Genomic DNA, 23,680 nt, shown 5'->3' with positions numbered 1-23,680 from the left:
CATCATCACGTGCTTCTTGTCCTCCACGACCATGTCTTCTGCTCCTTTCATTTCCTATAATGAATACGTTAAAAAATTAAAATGTTCAAAAACCATAATTTAAAATATAAAAAACACAATATCAACGTACCTTGCCTAGGTCTCCGGCTAAAGAAACGATCAATCCGACTATGAGGAACTGATGGTCGCTCTTGTATATTTGCAGTTCTACTAGCTCTGATGGATTGATTTGTATCCTCTTCAACTTCATTTGTACGTATAATTATTGGAGGTAATGGAGCTCTTGGTTGTGCATGTTTATGTTTGGATTTGGAAATAGTGCTTCATTGTTGTGCACTATCATCCAAATCTCTCCATCGCATATCCTCTAATCTCAACGTATTTTCTTCTACAATAGGAAGTTCTGGATTGATATCCCATTTTCGACTAGGCCCTTCTTTATAGCGATTGTTGCACCTTTTATAACAAGAATATAAAATATGAATGCTAATAAACAATCAATGATAGAAAAAAAGAAAAAAAAATACCAAAACAAAAGTACAACAGAGTTTAATTATACCTGTCAATCAATCGAAGATTGGAATGAATATACACTAAGGTATCAGAACAATCTTCATTGAGCCTATTTCTTTTAACATTGTGAATGTAACTATAGGTGCTCCACACTCTTTCTGCAGAAGATATGCTAATAGGTTGAGATAAAACCTTAATGGCTAATGCTCTCAACTCAGGTGTATCACCACCATAAAAACGCCACCAATTAAGCACTGGCATTTTCGGATTCAGTGCATCTATTCTTGCTGCATTTCGGCTAAATCTTCCACTTATTGATGCAAAAGCCAAAGTTGTGACCTATAAAGTGTAGATAACTCTTCATTTATAGAAGATATGACTTCAAGCGCGAGCATTGCACCGTCTAAGATATCATTATCCTTTTCTGCAAAAAAAAATGTTTAGTAACTATAACAAGAAAATGCAAATGAAATAATAAAATAATTAAATCATTTAACTTTAAACTTTATTAAATAGATAGAATTAAATTTTTACCAGGAGAAACTCGTTTGACCCCTCCTGCTGCTGGGATTTTGAGATACTCCGACTCGTAATATTTTGGAGTAAGCATGTGGGCTAGACTATGGAGAGACACATTCATTCTATCCCATCTATTTGAGACAATCTTATGAATCTTTTCATATAAATCTGGTTGTCCTTTTATATTGTCTTTGATTTCCCCCAATATGTTGTCCATGCCTTCGTACACTTCACCAATTATAGGGCCTTCCTGATCACAAAATTTAATCATCTTATAGATGAGTTTTGTAATCAATAATGCTAAACGTACAGAATCCCAATATTCTTCATCAAGAACAGTTGTTTCTGTTTTAACAACCCTTTTTTCCATAGTTTCATCCGTGCATGATTGCTTCCAATCGCTCCATCTATCTGAAATTACTGTGAGCCTTAAGCTCTCCCTCACATCAATCAAGCGTTTCAAAGTAGTATAATGTGAAGCAAACCTTGTTTTTGCAATCTTTATTAATTCTAATTTTTCATTCTTCTAAAGATTGCTAGTGCTTTTGAATGATTTGTGATATACTTCACAATTTCTTTACTCTGCAAATATGTTTCTCCCAACCAATGAAACTCATGTGCCAAATCCTTGAAAATCAAATTAAGTGTGTGCACAACACAAGGTGACCAAAAAATATACTTGTACGTTTGTTTTAATTCTTCACCTGCTAACTTGCAATTTGCCGCATTGTCTGTAATCACTTGCACTACATTAGAAGGCTCCACAAGTTTAAATACCGTCTTCAAAAACTCGTCAATGTTTGCAGCTGACTGTTGCATATTAAAAAAATTGCTTGCATATAAGAACATCGAGCCAAAACAATTTGAGACAAGTATATTTATCAAGTGTTTGTTCTGGATATTTGTCCAACTGTCTGAGACAATGGAAACTCCAAACTCCTCAAACTTTTCTTGAAATTCATTTAACTCCCTGTGAACACACTCTTTCTCACTGTCAAGCAACGTTGTTCGCGCTTTTTCATATGATGGGGGTTTATATCCGGGCACTTTATTAATTGCAGATATCATCTCTTCCCAATATGGTGATCGAAGCATATTGAAAGGTATGCCATTTGCACACAAAAATCTGATAATTTTGTGATCTACATCATCTCTTTTTACCTTTTTAAAGGTATCACGAATACCAATTGTTTTTCGGCTTCCACTAGATGATGTAGTCATACTAATAGGCTTTTTCGGAGTATCAATTCTTGATCTCCTCAACTCAAATGCACTTGATGAAACCTCCACTCGACGAACTTGTCTCTTAATTTTTTTTGCCAATTCTGCATATTTTGCAACTACAGGGCAAAAGGCAATCCCAACACTTTGTCCCTTTGGAGATCCCATGAGATGTGCAAAAACTCGAGTATATGACCCATGATAAATATTTTTGCAGTGCCTGCACATAAAAACTTGGGTTCCACCTTGTTTTCCTTGCCCACTCTTCTTTTGTTTCAATACATGGCGCCATAGCACTCTTGTTTTATGCATGCTAGGTGGTTCATCATCTTGGTCATCTTCAGAATAGTAGTCATCCAAGTCATATTATTCTTCATCTTTCTCATCAAAACAATTTTCCTTTCTGTCCTCAAACTGATATGGACAAGCAGAAGACCTCTTCTTGCCCTTCCCAACACCGCTAGATGATTCATGCTCCAAATTATACAAAGAATCGTCATCGTCATCATAATTATCGTGATCATAGCTTGAGATGGTCATTAATGAAGCAAAGAGCATACAAATATGTCTGCATCATAAAAGTGTAAGAATCAACCTAAAACACTTTAAAAAAGCTATTATTAACAGTAAATGATGGAGAGTGAAGAACACAAATCATTACTCATAATTTACCAATTACTAAAACAAATAAATAAACATCATTTAAGGAGGTGAAAGATCTATGATTCTATAATATACTATGATAAAGCAGGCAAAATTTAAAAAAAAAAAGTTCTTTCAAAAGTTTGCATTTATGAAAAAATGCTAAAGAAAGATAACATAACAATGAAGAAAAACAAAATTCATATTGGCCGACTGTTACTAGCAATAATGATATTTATTTAAAATTTTAAACAACTAGCTGCAGCATACTAGTTGCCCCACTCTTCTGATAGAGTAAAGAGCCGAGCCTGGGTGTGCCCACGCTCGGTATATCAAGGAATTCATACTTAATAGGGATGATAAGCTCAATCATGCTTGGTATACATTTTGTATAATATGTTTTTATAATATGAATTCAAGAAATTTCCTATAATATATTTTTTATATATTATAGGACACTTATAAGTATCTCTTTTGTTTTGTTTCTTTTATCATGCTTGGTTCACTTGATCAACATGTAAGTTCATAATTCACATAAAGCAAAGTCACTTCAAGAGATCAAGGAGAGAATAGAAGTCTCCAAGATCAAACACCATAATGAAACCATAAGACAACTTGTGGAGGCAGAACATGTTTTTCATTGACTTTGAAATTGAAAACAATAAATCAATAATCCATATATATCCAACAGTAAAGGAATAATAAAAGTGATCCAGTCAATCTGATCAGGAATCAGGATTCAAGCAATCGTCAAAATGACTTTAAAGTTAAAACCTACAAGAATGATAAAAAAATACTTCATTAACCCTTATTTCTAAAAAAGACGACCAAATAAACTCAGTTAAACCACAAAATGTGAAATGTTTCTCAACCAATATACTATTCATTCATGGGACTCAAATAAGAATATAAATGATCATCATATTGATAACACAAAAGATAAAGACCATCATGTTATTGCAACAGGAAAATGAAACAAATAGTCTCTAACAATCCCCTGTTCCCTAAATGTACTTTCTAGAGAGAATGAAGGAATCAAACCTCTACTCACGAGCTGAACCTCACACCACACAAGTCAGACACCAGCCCTATATCACTCAAAAACTCTTCATCAAAGCAAAATATGGGCCTCCCGATCCAGTTAAAAAAAAAAAATTTTAAAAGCTCAGTCCTAGCCCAGCTCCGATTCCATATGAAATAGATTTTTATCCATTTTTGTAGCCCAGCCCTGACTGCAACAAATAGTTTGATTTGTCCATATGAAATAGATTTTTATTAATAATTGTAGCCATTTTTATTTTATCTAAAAAAAAAAAAAACGGGGACGCTGCCCCCGAACCCCTATCACACCATTTTTTTTCTTGCTACACCCCTATTTGCACCCCCCCCCCTCACATGAATCCTAGCTACGCCACTGCTGGTGGTGCTCCCTGTTGGAGCCTCCTCCCCCAACCTTCTCCCTCTTTGTGTGTCTCTGTCGAGCCACCTCCCCCATGCCCAAGCCACTTGCCATGCACAGGTGGTCAGACAGAGGTCCTCCTCTCCCTAGGGCTCGCAGCTGGCAGAACCCAACCGCCATCAACCCCTCCAACCGAAGTTACAAACCCTTGCTTCTTGCCGTCCCCTTTTCACCAAGGACTCGACAAATCCAGATTCGAGATAGAGAGAGTGACAGAGTGTGAGAGAGAGGGGGTAAGAGAAGATAGCGTACCTGAAGGTCCTGAACATCTTTATCGTCGGAAGTCGGTGGAGGCCTCCAGAATTTTTGGAGCTCGCCGGAACTCGGAGCTCGCCGAAAACTCGAGAGAGAGAGAGAGAGAGAGAGAGAGAGAGAGAGAGAGAGAGAGAGAGAGAGCACAAAACCCTAAGCCCCTTTCGATTTTATTTTTTCACGGGTTTTGTAAAATACCAATTTTATCCTCAGTAAAAAATATATTCATGTGTAAAAAAAAAATTTAAGGGCAAATTCGGCCTTTCCACAATAGCGTCCCCCTTTAAAGGGGTACGCGTACCCCTTTAAAGAGGTACGCGTCTCTTATTATCAGGGTACGCGTCTCCCTTTATCGGGGTACGCATCCCCCTTTAAAGGGGTACGTGTACCCCTTTAAAGAGGTATGCACTTCCCTTTAAAGGGGGACACACTTCCCTTTAAAGGGGGACACACTTCCTCAATTGAACCTGCGCTTCCCCTCGCGTTTCGGAAGCGCTGCGTTTCGCGCTTCCGAAGCGCGCTTCCCCTATTCTATAGGCGTTTCCGGTAACTCTGGTCTGGTCAGCACCCGATACAACACATATTCGGGTCTGACCAGTCACCCGAAATAGCTATATTTTTGGGTCTTGTCAGCACCCGATACAACGCGTATTCGGGTCTGACCAGTCACCCTAAATCATCCCTGTTTTAAAAAAAAGACAACCAATATAATAATCTTAAAAAAAAACATATTCAATATGTCAGCTTAAAACACATCTATATGACAACAATAAAGAAAAATAAAGAATGTATTCAGTTATGCTGAAAATCGGCGTCAGGTCTGGTTTGGACCAGATTTGGTCCAAATCAGAGTATGACATGCCAGACGATGCACGGTCAATATATATATATATATATATATATATATATACATGCAGCAGGCCTGGTCAGATTCACGTGCACCCAAAAAAAAATCGGTAGATCTGGACCAAATCTACGTACCGGAAGAAATCTGCAGATCTGTCCACTGGTATGGTGGGACAGATCTGTCAAGATCTATTCATATGCATAGTGGGACATATCTAACCAGATCTGTCCACACGCGTGATGGGACAGATCTAGCCAAATATATCTATATGCACGGTGGGACAAATCTATCCATATGGACAGTAGGACATGTTTAGCTATACGCACAAAGTTAGAAAATCGAATACATGCCATGATAGAAAATAAATGGCTGATTTAGCATTATATATATATATATATATATATATATATATATATATATATATATATCGACTAAAAAGGAAGAAAATCATTTCATACATATGTATATAGATATATATCCATAATCATCGTAATGTTACGTATATATATACATATTCTTATATTCTAAATCAAAATTGTCCTCTTTCTTTCTTTTTCTTTTCCACCAAAAACATTACATAAACTTAATTTAGGCTATTTCCCCGTTCGAATTAAGAGAGGAATCTGTACCTTCGATCGGAGATGGAAAAAGACCGAAAATATACGTCCAGTGTTGTGAAAAGCGTTGAGGCGTAGCGAGGCGCTCCACCAAAATTTGAGGCGAGGCGTAAAGCGTAAGCCTCATTTTTTTTTTAAACTTAAAAAAACTATAAAAAATTTCTAAAATTATAAATAAATAAAAAAATTATCACTTCTAAAAGCTTAAAACTTTTAGAAGTTGAAAATATTTCTACAATACCCTGATCTTTATCACTACATTTAAAAAACTTTTCCTTGCTTATGCTTCCTATATCTTAAATACAAGTACTCTTAGTTTCTATTTTTATTTTTAAGAGATTTTTCGTGTTCTCTTTACATTATTGAAAAGAAAATTACTGAAACCTACCTATTTTACTATTATTGTTATATTGTATTTTTTAGTACAAAGATTTTTGTCAAGATTTATCTAAAAGCTTATAATATCCCAAGAACAAAGATTTTACCTACAACCAAGACATGACTATGACTGAAAGTTACGCCCCCCCCCCCCCCCCCTCCCCCCCAAAAAAGAAAAGGTTAAACTGTGATAATGGTTTCAGAAAAAATAAACAAATAGTCAGTCATACAACACAATAATATTCATCAATAATTAAATCCATACTACATAAATTGTAATAATCTGCAAAGTAAATATTCAATATTGCATACTAGTTTGTATTTCATCAATCATCTGACTCATTTTTACTGCTTAAGCAGCATGAAGGCAGACAAATGACAAGTTCTCATTTGGCATTGCCAACAAAAAAAAGTTCAAAATTTGGAGGAATAGAAAGGGAAAAGAATGAGTGATAAGGGTAGCTTGAGACTTACGTGCACAAGCACACACAATACAGTTCACATAATCTGACTTTCTTGAATGGAACAGGCTATGACCAGTCTAATACATATTTTTCTTATGATATTGACTAAATTGCAAGTGTGTAACCGTAGAAACTTTAAGCTTTTGTTGCATCATTTCATATTTAAGGAAAAGCAGGGTAAATTTAAAGAGCACCAGATTCAGAACAAAATTGCAAAGCACAATCATCAACATGTGTGTAAAAAAAAAATTGAGAGAAGTTCACATGTTTTTTTTCACACGTAGACTCTAAACATTGAAAATTGTAAAAAAACCTTCTCTCCAAAGTTTCTGAAATAATCAACTTACGCTAAGACTGCGTGAGAGAAGACTGCGTGTGAAAAAAAAAGAGATGAGAGAGAGAGAGAGAGTACCAGTTTTCGGTGAGAAACGAGAGAGAGGTTGCGTGAGAGACGAGAGAGAGAGAGAGAGACGAGAGAGAGAGAGAGAGAGAGAGAGAGAGAGAGAGAGAGAGAGAGAGGCTGTGTGAGAGATCTACCAACAAAATAAAAGGGTTTAAGCCCTAAATTTTGGTCAAATAAGGGTTTTGACCCTTATTTTACCAAAAGCAATGAGGCATATGCGCCTGATCTTGAGGCGCGCCTCGCCTCGAGGCATGCGCCTCAAGGCCTATGAGGTGCACGCCTCAGGGCTTTTATGCCTTATCCTTGCGCCTCAAGGCGTAAAGCCCCTTGCCTTGAGGCGAGGCACGCTTTTTGCACCTTGAGGCGCGTTTTTAATAACACTGTATACTTCGGATGCCCGGAATGGAAGGAGATCCCTCTCCTTCTCCTTCTCTTCTCTTCTCTTTCTTTTCCCTTCTTCCTTCTCTCTCTCTCTCTCTATATATATATATATATATAGAAAATGAAATCTAGAGAGAGGGGCGAGTTAAACTCTTTTATAATTTTTTTTTTTATTTTTTATTTTTGGTCTTCTAGAGAGAGGGTGACGTCCTTCTCGAGATTCTTACCCATTTGGCTTGGAGATAGAGTTCTACCAGTGTAGAACTCTATCTCTAACCTCTTTTCTACTTTTTAACAAATTTATTACTTTATTGTTTTTACTTTTTACTACATGTGGGCTCTTCTAGAATCCCTAATTCTTGGTAGAGTTCCACAAATGTAGAACTCTGCCATATCAGAAATAAAATTTTAGAATTAATTATTTTTAATATTTAATTAATTATTTATTACATAATAAATATCCAGAAAGTTCTAGAGGGTGTCTTATCTCTCTGAGAGTCTTCTTAAGTTCTTAACTTCAAATTTTCTTAACTTAAACCTGTATTTTGAATTTAAAGCTTTAATTTTATTGGAACTGGATTTTGGATTTGGATCCGGATCCAAATCTATATCCAATATCCATATGGATCTTGAATTGGATCAACTCCAAATTAATATGGGTCTTGGATTGAATCGAGATCCATATTAGTTTGGATCATACAGATCGAATCCGGTTTGATCCAACCCAGACCGGTCCCAACGAGATGGGCCTTTTTTGAAAAATTGTGATTTTCAGGCCAACCGTAGCCCGAATTCAGGAAAATAAAATATCGTTGAATTCAGCATTTCGAGGCGCATCTAATGATGTATAACTTACCTTCGAATTTTGCTTGAATTTCGCTTGATTTTAAAGGTTAAAAAATAAAAGTTTTTATCATATCTTATTGGGCTCGTTTAGGTGTTGTCAATGAGACCTAGGCCAAGCTTAGATTCAATTGACGCCACCTAATATCGAGTATTTATCGATTTTTCTATAACACTTAATTAAGTGTAAAAATATACAGTATTACATTCCTACCCTCTTAAAAGAATTTCGTCCACGAAATTAGAACATACAAAAAAGGTGTGGGTAGTGTTCACACATATCAGTCTTAGGCTCCCAGGTGCACTCATCCAATCCGTGATGCTGCCAACGCACTTTCACGAACGAGATCATCCTACTGCGTAGTGTTCTCTCCTGGCGATCCACAATCTCCACCGGTCTCTCCTCTGTCGTCAAGTTCGGCTGCACCTCAACCGCCTCGTAGTGGATCACATATGAGGAGTCAGATACATACTTTCTCAACATCGTGACGTGGAAGACGTGAATCTGAGAAAATTGAGGAAGCACCACAAATTACGCGGTCTCCCCAACATGCTCAAGAATCTCGAAGGGTCCTACATACTAAAGACTCAACTTCCCCTTCTTCTCGAATTGAAACACACTCTTCGTGGGCGAGATCCATACAAACACGTCATCACCCACGACAAAGCTGAGCTCCCTACGCCGCTGATAGGCATAACTCTTTTGCCTGCTCTGCGCTGCGATCAACCTCTATCGAATCAACCACACTTGGTCCGAGTAGTGCTGAATGGCTTCTGGAGGCTCCACTGCTCTCACTCCAACCTCATCCCAGTATACCGGAGATCTGCATGGTCTGCCTTATAGAACTTCGTACGAGGCCATACCAATACTAGCATGATAACTGTTGTTGTACAAGAACTTTGCAAGCTTCACATGCCTATTCCACTCTCCTGCTCAGTCCAACGCGCACGCTCTAAGCATATCCTCAAGTTTTTGAATCGTGCGCTTTGTCTGCCTCTTAATCTGTGGGTGGAAAGTCGTGCTGAACCGAGACGTGAAGCGAGGGTCTCGATCAGACACTATCGAACATGGCACCTCGTGAAGTTGGACTATCTCATCCACATAAAGATATGCTAGACTCTCCAAGCTCTTACTGATCTTGATCGGTCGAAAGTGGGCACTCATCGTCAACTTGTCCACTATCACCCAAATGGCATCGTGTTGACGATGGATCCTCGGCAACCCTACGATAAAGTCCATCGAGATGTCGTCCCACTTCCACTCTTGAATGTCTAGTGGCTGAAGAAGTCTACCAGGCCTTTGATGCTCGATCTTCACCTGTTGGCAGGTGAGAGACACCAAGACACGAATTCTGCAATATCCTGCTTCATCCTGTTCCGCCAATAAGTCCGTTGTTGATCCCTGAACATCTTGGTGGAACCAGGGTAAACAGAATACCTCGACTTGTGGGCTTCCATCAGCTCCTCCCGTAGTGCCTTCGGAACCTACCATCTGTCTCTGAACATGATGGTCCCGTCCTCCACATGACGAAACTACGTGTTAGGCTTCTGGGCACTCACGCACAACCTCTCGAACTCCGAATCGGCTGACTGAAGCTCATCGATACAATCTATAATCTCAGGTTGCGCCTGCATCCCAACACAAAGCATGCTTTCAGAATCATCTGCAAACGGCTGCCATCTGGCAAACTTCTCGATCACATCCCAACTACGCCCGATCAAACAGGTTGTCGTGACTGAAGTCTTTGTACTGAGTGCGTCTGCCACTACATTCGCCTTACCAGGGTATTAGGCGATGGAGAACTCATAGTCCTTAAGGAACTCCAACCACCTAACTTGCCTAAAATTCAAATCACACTGCGTGAAAATATACTTAAGGCTCTTGATGTTTCTGGGTAGGGGGCGAAGCCCCCTGCACCTCATTTGTTTTCTGGTTGTTGCTGGCAGGGGCAGAGCCCCTGCCTTTCTCATTTTCAGCAAGGGGCTGCGCCCCCTTGTCCTGTTTCCTGTTGAGGCAGGTTCGACAGGGAGCCTCTGCTCCCTCCCCTGCCTTTTCTGTCCTGGCAGGCAGGGAGCATGAGCCCCCTGCCTCTGTGGCTTTTTGTCGGCAAGGGTGAGGCCCCTGCCTCCTGCACCTTTGCAGGCAGGGTGCAGTGCCTCTGCATCTCTGGCGTCTGGGAGCAGGCCTCCCTGCCTCTGGCACCCTGGTCAGCAGAGTGCAGAGTTCTTGCCTCTGCAGCCTGCAGGCAGGAAGCCTTGCTGCCTCTGTTGCTCTTCTGCATTCTGCAGGGAGTTGAGCTCCCTACCTACCCTCGTATCGGGGTCCGGTACTGCTGCAGGTCTTACCGGACCTACTTCTCATTTGTATTTTGGCATGCTAACCTTTTTAGCATCACAGGTTGAACGGTGGATCCTGCTCGCCCTTCGTGGCTTGAGCTCGTGCTTACCTACACCGCTGACATACGAGGACCGCAACCCCTCAAGGTAGGTGAAGATTGCACAGAAGACTTGGACAATTGAATTGAGTTCAATTAACTAAAAAGGATAATTAAATAAATATATATGCATGTATATATCATATATATTTATACGAGTACGCATTTAACTCAAGGATGCGGTTTCGCGATCCCTGTCCTTTACTTTGCCGTTACGTATTGCTCAAAGGTTTTGCGTTGTACTCCTGCTTACAGCCTTTACTTTTTCGTCGCGCATCACGCAAAGGTTTTGTGTTGTACTCCTGCTTACAGTCCTTTACTTTGCCGTCGCGCTTTGTGCCCATGCTTTTGCTTTTGCATATGTGTTACTGCCTTGCTATTGTAGATGATGCTCAGGTTTTCGCTCATTGCATATGCGTTTGAGGCATCCTCGTGGAGGATGCAAGAGGCATCTACCACTCTCCCTCTTGCGACAAGAGTTGAGTCGGGAGCTAGTGATACATCTTCGTCTAAGGAGAGGGATACCTCGCAAGGATCCTGGCTCTTCGTGTACGCATTCCTGCAGAGTCGACTTGAGATTTTAGGGAGCTGCGCAAAAGCATTAAAGACTACCCAAATCAAAGCATTTGGAAGGAGGTGATTGACTGGTTCTATTGAGAAACCCGTATCCCGTCTATCGAGGTCGGTATCGAGTCATGCGAGGCATGTGGATACCCCGATAGCGGATGAGATTCGAGATAATCACATGCCAAATGTTGGCAAAAGCTGTTGGCTCTTTCAAAAGATAAAGAATGTCAAAAGTAAAGCTTGAGAAACATTACGTCTTTGTGAAACACTTCTGTTGAGGTTCCTATTGAGGAAGTATACCCCTTTCATCCTAGAGTACTTGTAGTCGTGCACTATACGCTAGTACTGCGATGATCGAATGAGACGGTCGTGCGACCTCGAATAGTACTAAATGCACAATGCTGTAATCACATAAAATGCCTCACATTCGCCTTCACAGGCAAGATGCTCGAGTGATTTAAAGACCACAACATAGAATGGGTCGTTAGTTAAGCAACCCCTAACACACCCATTCGCTTCTTGTTGTCTGTCAAGAGAGAGGACAAAGCGGTACAAAACTCCAATGGACAGGTTGTTAACAACCACCCCACGGGCAATGATCCGGCCTCTCCAGTCATTGGAGTTAAGGGAAAGGGGCTACGATAGTTAGCTCAACACTTCTGCAGAAGTTGGATGCATCCGTGACACTGCTTATCAGTTTTTGGGGAATCCTCTCTCGGCTAAAGCCGTCCCTTTGGGAGCGGAATCAACTAGCTATTCGAGTTATTGAAAATACAAAGAATAATAGACGCCCGAACTAGTCTCAGTTGTTTCTATGTTTTGCCTACGCGTACCCGCAGGCCAGTAATATCGAAATATAAAGTCTGTTCACACTGGTCGATTGCTTGCTTGCTAGGTAGTTCAGTATGCTACTCGTTGAGCTGTACCCGTCTGTCGAGGCGTTACTCTAGTTTGTTAAACTGCTTATGCAGTTCTTTGCTAAGTAACATCTAGCTTCTCATACTAGTTAAATGCTTATAATAATAGCATTATGCCATTTGCTACATATTAGCATGTGACTTGCTTTACCCCTTGGTCGAACTGTTTGGTGCTTATTGTAATGTAAGACGTTGGCTTGCATCTCTTATGATTGATATGATTGCATACAACTTGTAATGTACAAACTGGTGGCAACTAGGATTGATGTGGCCGTTTGTCTTATAAGCTGCTTACATATTGTGATATAACTGCTGCTGTATGATTGCTTATGTATAACTTATTAATGACTTGCGATGAAATGGTTTATGCCTTACCATTAATTTAATTACTTGCTGATGGACTGAGCCATTTGATGATAATTGTATGTTTCTCGAGCATTGTTATGAGTGCTTGTCTTATTCAGTTGTTTTGTTTGGCTGTCGGATAGAGTTAGTTACTCTTCGCCTATAGAATCAACTGGATTGCCATATCTGCGTGTTCTCATGTGTCGTTTACGTATGCTTTGAGGTCTTATTTGAGGATTGTAATGTTCCTTGTGGCAATAATATGATGCGTAGTATTATATGCTTTTGTGTGATGTGATTGATATGCCACGTGATAAGAAATGTTAGAAGTATGCGATAATATGTTCATGGTTCATGGAACCTTATTGGAGGAATGGGTGATCTTGTGTTTTGTTTTACCATGTGGCGTGATACGATGCATATTACAGGTATACATGCTTGTGCCCATATTGGTGGCTACTGACCCCAAGAGTGGTCAATTGTTCGGAGCAGTCGATTGTATTGATGCATGTATCACTGAGTAGGGTGTCTATTGAGGACCTGATCTCCAAAGGATTATCTGCGAGGGCGTGTATGATCTATTAAGACTGTATCATAAAACTGAAGTTGGGTCTCTAATATGGATCGGGTTTTCTGTTTCTGACGTATGTAATTTTAATGTATTCGGGTATGGATCCAAATCATAATTGATCCAACCCACTTTCTGTTTTTTGTATATAAATACATACATGGAATAGGGCACGACTCCTAAGAGAAAGGAGTCTCCCTTTGCTGCCACAACCCTTCTTTTCATCCTGCCTCCTTCCTTCTTGCACTTCACGTGTACGGTGGTCCATTCTAACATGGTATCAGAGCAACAGGCCTCTGTGCATTGAATCGTCTCCAAAGAAGGTGTCGAGTGAGACCGACGTTCCAGGTGAGTAGTGCCTTCCAGTTTTTGTCTTCCTCTCTCTTCTACTATCTGAATCCTTCCCCAGTCCTTCTATTTCTCACCAATATTTTTCTGTTTAAGGTCTTGTTATTCTCTTATCTCAATATAGATTTTTGTACCCTCGATCGTGATAGATCTGATCCCAGATCTGATCATTGGATCATACCCTGTGTGACTGCAGGTCTGTTCATAGTTCTGAGCGTTCAATTCCAGATCTGATCCTAGAATCAGATCTTGCGTGACTGCATATCTGACTCTAGATCTGATCAATTAGATCGGATCATGCATGATTACCTTTATTAGTTTTGGATCTGAAGACTCCCGAGGCCTGAATCTATCCAGGCGTGATTTCTTTTATCAGTTTTGAACATTCTCGTTTGTTTAGATTTGAACCCAAATCTTGCGTGACTGCAGATCTGACTCTAGGTCTGATCGTTAGATCAGATCGTGTGTGATTTCTTTTATCAGTCTTGGATCTGAAGATTCCCGCCTAAATTTGTCAAGGCGTGATTTCTTTCACCAGTTTAAATATTCTCGTTTTGTTTAGATCTGAACCCAAATTCAGATCTTAATTCTTTCTTCTAGTTTTATTCCTTCTACCTTTGTTACAATCCACCTTGAGTTTTCCTTCCAAACTTCTCCTACAATCCAGCTTGAATTCTCCTGCATTCATATTCCATCCGTCAGAATCTATCTTAGATCTGACGTTAATCCTTGAGTATTTGGCATCAGTCAGACAGGTTCGTTTGCCATATTTTCCTTGTTTCAATTTCAGTTTTCATGGATTCTCCTACCCTGCCATCTAGTTTTCTAGGTCAACTTATCTCTGAAAAATTGAATAACAACTACTTGACCTTGAAAAGGCAGATAATGCCTTTTATTAAGAGGCTCGACCTCTATGGACACCTAGATGGAATGATTTCTGCACCACCAGAATTTATTGTGCAGGAAGTTATGGATGATAAAGGAGAGGCTTCTAACAGGCTGATTCAAAACCCTGAATTTACTGTTTGGAGAAAACGAGATCAGGCTGTTGTAGCCTACATTACCTCTACTCTTTCACAAGAGGTTCTTGTAGGTATTCCAGATGAGTGTTCAGCGGTGGAGCTGTGGGAACAACTTGCAAAAACATATTCACAAATTTCAGAAGCAAGAATTATGCATTTGAAGAGGGAGTTTCAACTCCTAAGAAAGGGGAGCATGACTGTTACAGAGTATATGAACAAGGTGAAAATCATCACAGACCAATTGGCTATGGTGGGTTGTATGATTTCTGATAAGGATAAAGTTCAACAAGTGCTAAACAGGCTTAGGTCATATTATCACATGCTGGTTACATCTCTCTTGTGTCTTCCTTCACTTCCTAACTTTGAGGATCTTTGGGCGAAATTACTACAATATGAAATTTCCATCAAAGGTGAAGATGTAGGCAACAATTCAAGAAACCAAGAAGTACTGTTTGCAGTGACAAATTCAGGGAGAGGACGTGGTTACTTCTGAGGACATGGACAAATAAGGAATAATCAAGGGGGGCGTGGATTGTTACCCACGCCTAGCACACCGAGCTTTTCTCGAAATCACAATTTTAAAAATGTTCCAACATGTTATTTGTGCAACAAAAAGGGACATATCAAGGCAAATTGTTGGCACAACCTGCAAAACAAAGGTAAAATGAGTCAGGATTAAATTTTAAACAGGGTGATCAAGGAACTTGGTACATTGATTCTGGAGCTGCAGCACATGTGACAGGCGATATTGGTAAGATTTTGAAACCCATCCCTTATCATGGAAATGCAAGTATTAAAACTGGAGATGGAGCTCTTCATCCAATAACTTACACTGAAAATGTGAATATTCCTCTTTCCGATGGTTCCCTAAAATTGTCCAATGTTTTTCATTTTCCTAATATTGTCAAAAACATCATTTCTGTTTCTAAACTAGTTGATGACATTCATTCTTGCATCGAATTTACTCTTTCTTCTGTTTGTGTCAAGGATCCACTCACGAAGAAGACGCTCGTTGAGGGAGAACGAAAGGGAAACATGTATATCCTAAAAGAAGCTCCTTCTTCTGTTAGTAGAGCTGGACCAAAATCGTCCATTGGTCAACCATTCAAGTTGGATTCATCTAAAGATTATTTAAGTCTGTCCTCGTATAATAAGTCAAATATTTGACATCGTCGTTTGGGTCATTGTAATAATTCTTCTCTTGAGAAATTAGTGTTGAGTGATCTTATTTGAAAGTCAAGTCAGTGTAATAAGGTTGATAGTTTCCTTTGTTTTAGTTGTCAGTCGTGTAAGAGTCATGTGCTTTCTTTTAATTCAATAAATGAAAGAGCTTCTTTTCCTTTTGAACTTGTTCATTCTGATGTTTGGGGACCTGCTCCACAATCCTCTTTGTCTGGTAGTCATTACTATGTCACATTCATTGATAGTTATACCAGATACACTTGGATTTATTTTATGAAATACAAATCTGAGGTATTCAAATTCTTCTCTGTCGCGACTTGAATAAGGAGCACCCGAGAGAGAGAGAGAGAGAGAGAGAGAGAGAGAGAGAGAGAGAGAGAGAGAGAGAGAGAGAGAGATCCGTTGAGAGAACTCGTTAATCTGATTAGGGCTAATCTCTATGTTTAAATAGAGAGAGGCCAATGTAAAATTTTACACACAAGCCTCTCTTTAAACACTAAATATCAAATAACCTCTAGTTTAAGAAAACTTAAACTTAAAACTTCTTAATCTCAAAACTCCTCCTCAAGCTGGAGCATAGATATCAATCATGCTTAACTTGTCACAACATTTTGAGAAATTTGGTCTAGCAAGAGACTTTGTAAACATATCTGCAACTTGGTCCTCCGACTTTAGATATTTGGTAGTGATATGACCAGCTTGAACCATATCTCTTACATATTGGCAATCAACCTCAATGTGTTTTGTTCTCTCATGAAAGACAAGATTGTTCGTTATATATGTGACAGCCTTGTTATCACACATCATGGTCATAGGAGAGGAAACCTTCACCTGAAGATCATGAAGAACAATACGAACCCACATTAATTCAGCAGCTGTTTGGGCCAGAGCCCTATATTCTGATTCTGCACTCGACCTAGAAACCACATTTTTCTTCTTACTTCTCCATGAAATTAAGTTGTCTCCCCAAAACACACAGAATCCTGTGGTAGATTTTCTATCAACTACAGATCCTGCATAGTCAGCATCAGAGTAGGCCACTATCTCTAGAGTTTCACCTTTCCTGAATAATAACCCTTTCCAGGAGAAGATTTTAAATACCTAAGAATCATTATAGCTGCATTCCAGTTAGGGGTGGCAATCGGGTCGGGTTGGCGGGTTGGCGGGTCAGCATACCTCAACCCGAACCCGACTCGTTTATTAAACGGGTCGGCTGTGGCAAACACGAACCCGACCCGTTTAATAAACGGGTAACCCGACACGACCCGTCAACCCATTTAATAAATGGGTTGGGTCGGGTAAACGGGTTTTCAGGTTCGCGGGTCGGGTTGGCGGGTTGACGGATCGGGTTGGCAGGTAGGCAGGTTGGCGGGTCGGGTTGGCGGGTCGGGCAGACGGGTTGGCGGGTTGACCCACCCGCCTGACCCGTTTATTAAACGGGTCAGCCGGGTTGGCGGGTTGGCATACCCCCAACCCGAACCCGACCTGTTTAATAAACGGGTTACATGGGTCGACCCGTTTATTAAACGGGTTGGCTTAAGCCCAACCCGAACCCGCCTAAGAGGCGGGTTGGCGGGTCGGGTCAGAAATTGCCACCCCTAATTCCAGTGTACCTCAGTTGGTTTGTCCATAAATTGGCTAACTTTGCGTACTGCTAAAGCAATATCCGGCCTGGTCACAGTTACATAAAGTATCTTCCCTACTAGTGAGCGATATCTTTTGCTATCAACCGGTTTTGACCCTTCTTCGAACAACTGAACTTTATGATCCATGAGAATATTTGTTGGTTTAGCTCCCAACATTCCAGTTTCAAAGAAGTCAATACCATATGTCTGAGTATACCCTTTCGCTACTAATATGGCCTTGTACCTTTCAATAGAACCATCAAATTTGTACTTTATTGTATATACCCATTTACATCCAACAATGTCAGCATCTGCTGGGGAATCAACTAGATCCCAGGTATACTGAGATACTAAAGCATTCATTTCTTCTTGCATAGCCAGCTTCCAGCAATTATCAAGTTCTGCCTGTCGATAGTTCAGAGGAATAGTTTCAGCAGATAAGGCTGAAATAAAAGACTTCATCTGATGTCCAATTCTGGCATGGGAGACAAAATGAGTTATGGGATATAAGGTACATTGTCGTGTCCCCTTTCGTAGAGCAATAGGCCAGTTATCATCATCCTGAAGATCACTATTGTCAGTAGAACTTACCTCAGGAGAAGAAGAAGATGAAGGCTCTTGCGGAAGTGGAGCTCTATATATACCAATGGAGGATTATTAAATCTGGAAGAGGATGAAGTTTGGTTCGGTAAAGAGGGCACAAATTCCAAAGGAAAAGGAGGTATAGGTAATGGAAAAGACTCAGCTGGATCAACCTGCAGCGGGGAACCAAAAATAGAGTAATATGGAGAGGATTCCAAGAAAGATACATCCACACTGACATACTCTCGGCGAGAAATAGGATCATAACATCGATAGCCCTTTTGATTTTTTGGATAACCTATAAATATGCATTTTGTAGCTTGAGCGGCTAATTTATCACGGTCAGGGCCAAGTTTGTGTACAAAACAAACACATCCAAATATTTTTGGTGAGAAAGAAAAAAGTGGGGCATTAGGTTTTAGGATATGTAATGGAATTTGATCATCCACAAAAGACGAATGCATGCGGTTGATCAGATAGCAAGCAGTGGTAATCGCATCACCCCAGTATAACGCAGGAACATTGGATTAAATCATAATGGTCCTGACAACATCAAGCAGGTGCCGATGTTTTCGCTCAGCCACCCCATTTTGTTGAGATGAATAGGCACAGGAAGTTTGGGGTTGGATGCCATGATCTTGGTAAAATTGTAACAGACTTTTTGATTTAAACTCGAGAGCATTATCAGTGCGAACAATCTTGACAATAGATTCAAACTGAGTTTTTATTTCAAGAATTAGAGATTTGATAATACTTGAAACTTCAGATCGTTCTTTTATTAAAAAAGCCCATGACAACTTAGAGAAATCATCAACAATACTAGGACCCCATACATCTGCATGAAGAAGTTCAAAAACTTTATTACTAGACTGACTCTGACTCGAAGGGGAACGAACTTCGATGATGCTTGCCCAACTGACATGCTTCACACTGAAATGATGTGGTGGAAGGAATCTGAGGAAAGACCGACCGAAGCTTTGACAATGAAGGATGACCAAGACGACGATGCCACTGAACAGGACTGAATGAATGTTCCACTGCAACATGAACAATACCCATTGGATGATGTAGGTAGTAAATTCCATTTTCTTTATAGCCTCCACCAATCTTCTTCCCCGTCAGCAAATCCTGAAAATGACAACCCATTGGATCAAATATTACTCTACAGTTTTGTTCTTTTATAAGGCAACTAACAAAGAGTAAACTTTGAGGAAAGTTTGGAGCATGAAGAGCATTTTTCAACTGTAATGAGGAGGATATATAAATATTTCCCTGACCAACAACCGGGGAGGAGCTCCCATCGGCTAATGAGACTCCAAGCTGAGCCTTAATATCCTTTAGATCTGAAAAAATACGTGAATTTCCACACAAATGTCTGGATGCACCAGAGTCAATGACCCACTTACTATCAGTCGGATGAAGATGATTTCCGGTTGAATAGGCAACACCAGCTACATGAGGGGTGAAACTCAAAGGTCGAAGAGCTATCAACTCATCATATTCCGCACGACTAAGGGTGATACTACTTTCATTTGCAGAGATATTCTCTTGTACATTTGTTGCCTCGATAGTAGTAATATTTGCTTTAGGAGTATATGACTTTGATGAAGAAGAGGTTGGCCGACCATGCTTATCCCAGCAACGATCTTCTAAATGTCCAGATTTTCCACAGAATATACATTGAAGCTTTCCTCTGCCTCCTATACCACGTCCACGACTTCGTCCTCTGATATTCTGAATATTTCCACGCCCATAACCAGATGAGACAACAAGAGCAGATGACTGAGTCACAGGTTGAGATTGTGGCAGAGAGATCGCAAGTCTACTCAGACGATTGTAAGCATCAGCAAGAGTGGGAACATCTGATCCAGTCAACATTTGAACTTTTGCAACAGAAAAATCTGAAGAAAGACCTGTAAGAAAACGAGCAACCATGGTTTGTTCTTGATGATCCTTTTGCTTCGAGCAACAAAGAGGCCTGTGAGCATTAAGTCTTTCAAACGCAGCTTTAACAGAGGCATAGTACTGGGCCAAGGTCTGATCTCCCTGTTACAAATTATATATTTCCTGTTCGACTTGCAGGATACGACTCACATTCGTTTCTTGTGAGTATGTATCACGAAGATTGTCCCACATCAGTTTGGCTGTATTATAGTAGATCAATCCATCTGCAATATGGGGTTCGACACTATTCATGATCCATGACATAACTATGTCATTATCTTCATCCCAAGTAACATATTTTCCCAATTTCTCAGAGGGTTCGCCTTCCAACAAAATATGTTTTCGACGATGTCCAGATACCGACATCATAAAAGTTCTGGACCACCTGGCATAGTTGGTTTCATTCAACCTTACGGAAGAGCCATATGAGAAGGGGTTGGCAAAAGCCTTATACTCCCCAATATGTTCCATTTTGGAATCACATTTCGAAGTTTCAGCCATACTGAAGATGTGATTAAAAAAAACCCAGATTACCTCACTTGAACAACAAGTGTTCAAGAGGAATTTTCAACTCAGCAGGAAATCACACCTGCTGTTTCCACAAAAACAGCAGCCCACAAACAAAAAAAATTCAACACAGCAGGAAATCACACCTGCTGTTTTCCACGACAGAAGGATAACTTAAACTACCATGCTTCTTTCCAAAAAAAAAACTCGACACAGCAGGGAATCACGACTGTTGAAATCCACATTCTGAAGTAAACCAACCAACAAAAAACCAACTAAAGTTCAGGAAACACGAACATTGCTGCGCCCAAACACATCACGACCAATGATAGTATGCAGTCGCAAAACAAATATTCACTACACCTGCTATTCTCCCAACATATAAGACACGACATCCAATAAGTCTTCAGGGGACAGTTAGACAGATCAATTTTATTTCGATCACAAGCAATCAGCACAGAAAAGAAATCTGTAATCACGGCAGAATTCTGATCACACACAATCTGCTCAGGAAAGAACTCAGCAAAATTTTGATCACACGCAATCAGCACAGGAGAGAACTCAGTAATCACGACAACACAGGAAATGAAGATTTCTGCTGCTCCCAAACAGCAGGAACACAACTCGACAACTCACGAACACAGGAAAGATCTCACGTCATGGCAGGAATAGGACTCGGCAACAAAAGGTCACGGCAGGAGATCCAGATGAGGAGCTCAAGGGTTACGGCTCCACATCTTCTCCTTAGATCTGACGACAAATCTGGGTAACATCCCAGATCTGTTATCAGATCTTCCACAATCAAACAACACCAAACCTGATTTTAAGAAGTCGTAGATCACGCTCCCTGTTGATGAAGATCAGTCCCTGTTGATCACGCTCCCGAGATCGAGGGCTCTGATACCATATAGAAGAAGATGCGATGCACAGCCACCTGTGTGTAGAGAGAGAGAGAGAGAGAGAGAGAGAGAGAGAGAGAGAGAGAGAGAGAGATGGTTGCACAATAGAAAACTCGTTAACCCTTAGATTAGGGCTTCTCTCTATATTAAATAGAGAGAGGCTAAAAAGAGAAATTACATCTAAGTCCTTATGAGAACAAAATTTCAAAAAAAACTCTAATATAAAAGAACTTAAACTAAACACCACCTTTTCTCAACAGTCATAATGCTGAATCAGTTTTACTGAAACACAAACTTTGTATATTAATTCTATTGTAACTCAAAGTCTGAATGCATCTCTTCTATAAATAGATACATAAGGCTGTCCTCTAGTGTATGAAAAACAAAGGAACGACCCATTGAGTTCTCTCTCTCTCTCTCTCTCTCTCTTCCCTTCATCATACACTGGCTGAGCATCATGAAAATGCTCTTCAACCTAGGTGGAAACAGTCTATGACCGAAGAGTTGACTAAAGTAAAAGGATGCATGCTTGGTACTTGACTAAGCTACCTGAAAGGAAGAAGGCAATTGGATGCGAGTATACAAGATAATGACAAGTCAAATGGAATCACTAAATGATATAGGGGGAGATTTTTGGCTAAGGGATATCACAAATAATTTAGCATTGATTATATAAAGATGTTTACTCTAGTGGCTCACATGACTAGGGTTCATAAATTACTTGCAATTGTTGTTGCTAGATAATGAGACATGTGATAGTTGGCTGTAAAGAATGCATTCTTCAATAGAGATTTGGAGAGCGAAGTTTGTATGTAGTAATCACCTAGTATGACAGAGTCCAAAAGGAGAATATATCAACTTTGCAAGCACTCAAACAAGTACCTATTGCCTGGTTTGCGAAGTTAGTACTACAGTGAAGAGACTTGGGTTCATACAATTCACAACCATATTTGTTCCTTTATCACCACAGGGACAGTGTTTGCTTTTGTTCGTTGATGATGTGATCATTATAAGTGATGATACCCATATGGCGGTTAGTGTGAAGCAAAATCTTGAGACAAAGGATTTAGATATTACTAGCTGCTTCTTAGGAGTTGAGGTTGTTTACTCTAGGATAGGGTATTTTGTTGTCATGACATAAGTATGCGGTAGACTTAGTGACACAAGCCAGAGTGTTTTGATGATAGTAAGCATGTGGACACACTTATTAAAGCTAATGCCAAGCTTAGATCGATGGATGGAGTGCCTCTCAGTGATCCTACATATCGGCAGTTAGAGGAGTTTTATTTATTCGACCATTTCATGGCCTGGTATTGCTCATGTAGAATATTTGGTTAGCCAGTTTATAAGTGCACCATGTACAGTTCATCTTACGGCCCACATTCAGGATTATTCATTATGCTGAAGATACTATGGATTACGTGTTGTTTTTCTCTTCAGCTTCCTCACTTGAGCTTCAGACATATTGTGATTCTGATTTTGGTGGTTTCAGTAGTAATCAACAATCAACTTCTAGCTTTTGTATTTTCTTGGAGACTCTTTGATGTCTTGGAAAAGCAAGAAGCAAGAAATCACACTATCTATCGCAGAGGCACAATATCAAGCTATGGCACATACTATAGCGAAAATTATTTGGTTGTGATGGCTACTTAGAGATATGGGTGTCAGATTGTCATCATTTATAGCTCTACATTGTGACAATCAGAGTGCTATCCATATTGCCATGAATCCTAAGTTTCATGAGCGTACCAGATATATAGTCATGGATTGCTACTTTGTACACTTGGAGTATTTTGATGACATTATTCCTTGCTATATGTTCATTTTGCATATCAGATTGCTGATGTATTTGGTAACACTTGGCCAACCAATCAATTTTTCACTTCCATTTTCAAACTCATGATTATTCCGATTTTTCCATTTCAAGTTTGAAAGGGAGTGAAATAGTAGGTTGCTAGGTTACTTGTTATATTTGTCACGTATTATTTTGTAAATATGCATAGATTAGTTCATTTACTCATTTCATGTTTCATGCTTGTTTTTGTATGTATTATTCTCCTTTTGTCTCTCAAATCTGAAAAAGTTTTTGAGCCTCAACACCATCATACCTTATATATGTGGGCTTCAATACTGATCCTTTGAAGACTTATTCCAATAAAAATAATTTCATTTGTTTCAAGAAAAGAAAAAAAATCTTTTC

At 39.8% G+C, this 23,680-nt stretch overlaps 1 protein-coding gene across 4 annotated transcripts in view; it reads left to right on the top strand.

Moving 5' to 3' along the window:
- The window catches only part of DCL3 (dicer-like 3), a 145,061-nt gene that overhangs the window by 113,934 nt on the left and 7,447 nt on the right, over positions 1-23,680 (top strand). The window lies entirely within an intron of this gene.

Source organism: Nuphar pumila, chromosome 9 (assembly GCF_984573655.1).
Source record: "Nuphar pumila chromosome 9, dmNupPumi1.hap1.1, whole genome shotgun sequence".
Lineage (NCBI taxonomy): Eukaryota > Viridiplantae > Streptophyta > Magnoliopsida > Nymphaeales > Nymphaeaceae > Nuphar > Nuphar pumila.
Note: the sequence above shows the minus strand (reverse complement) of the source record. Positions and strands in the feature narration are given on the sequence as shown.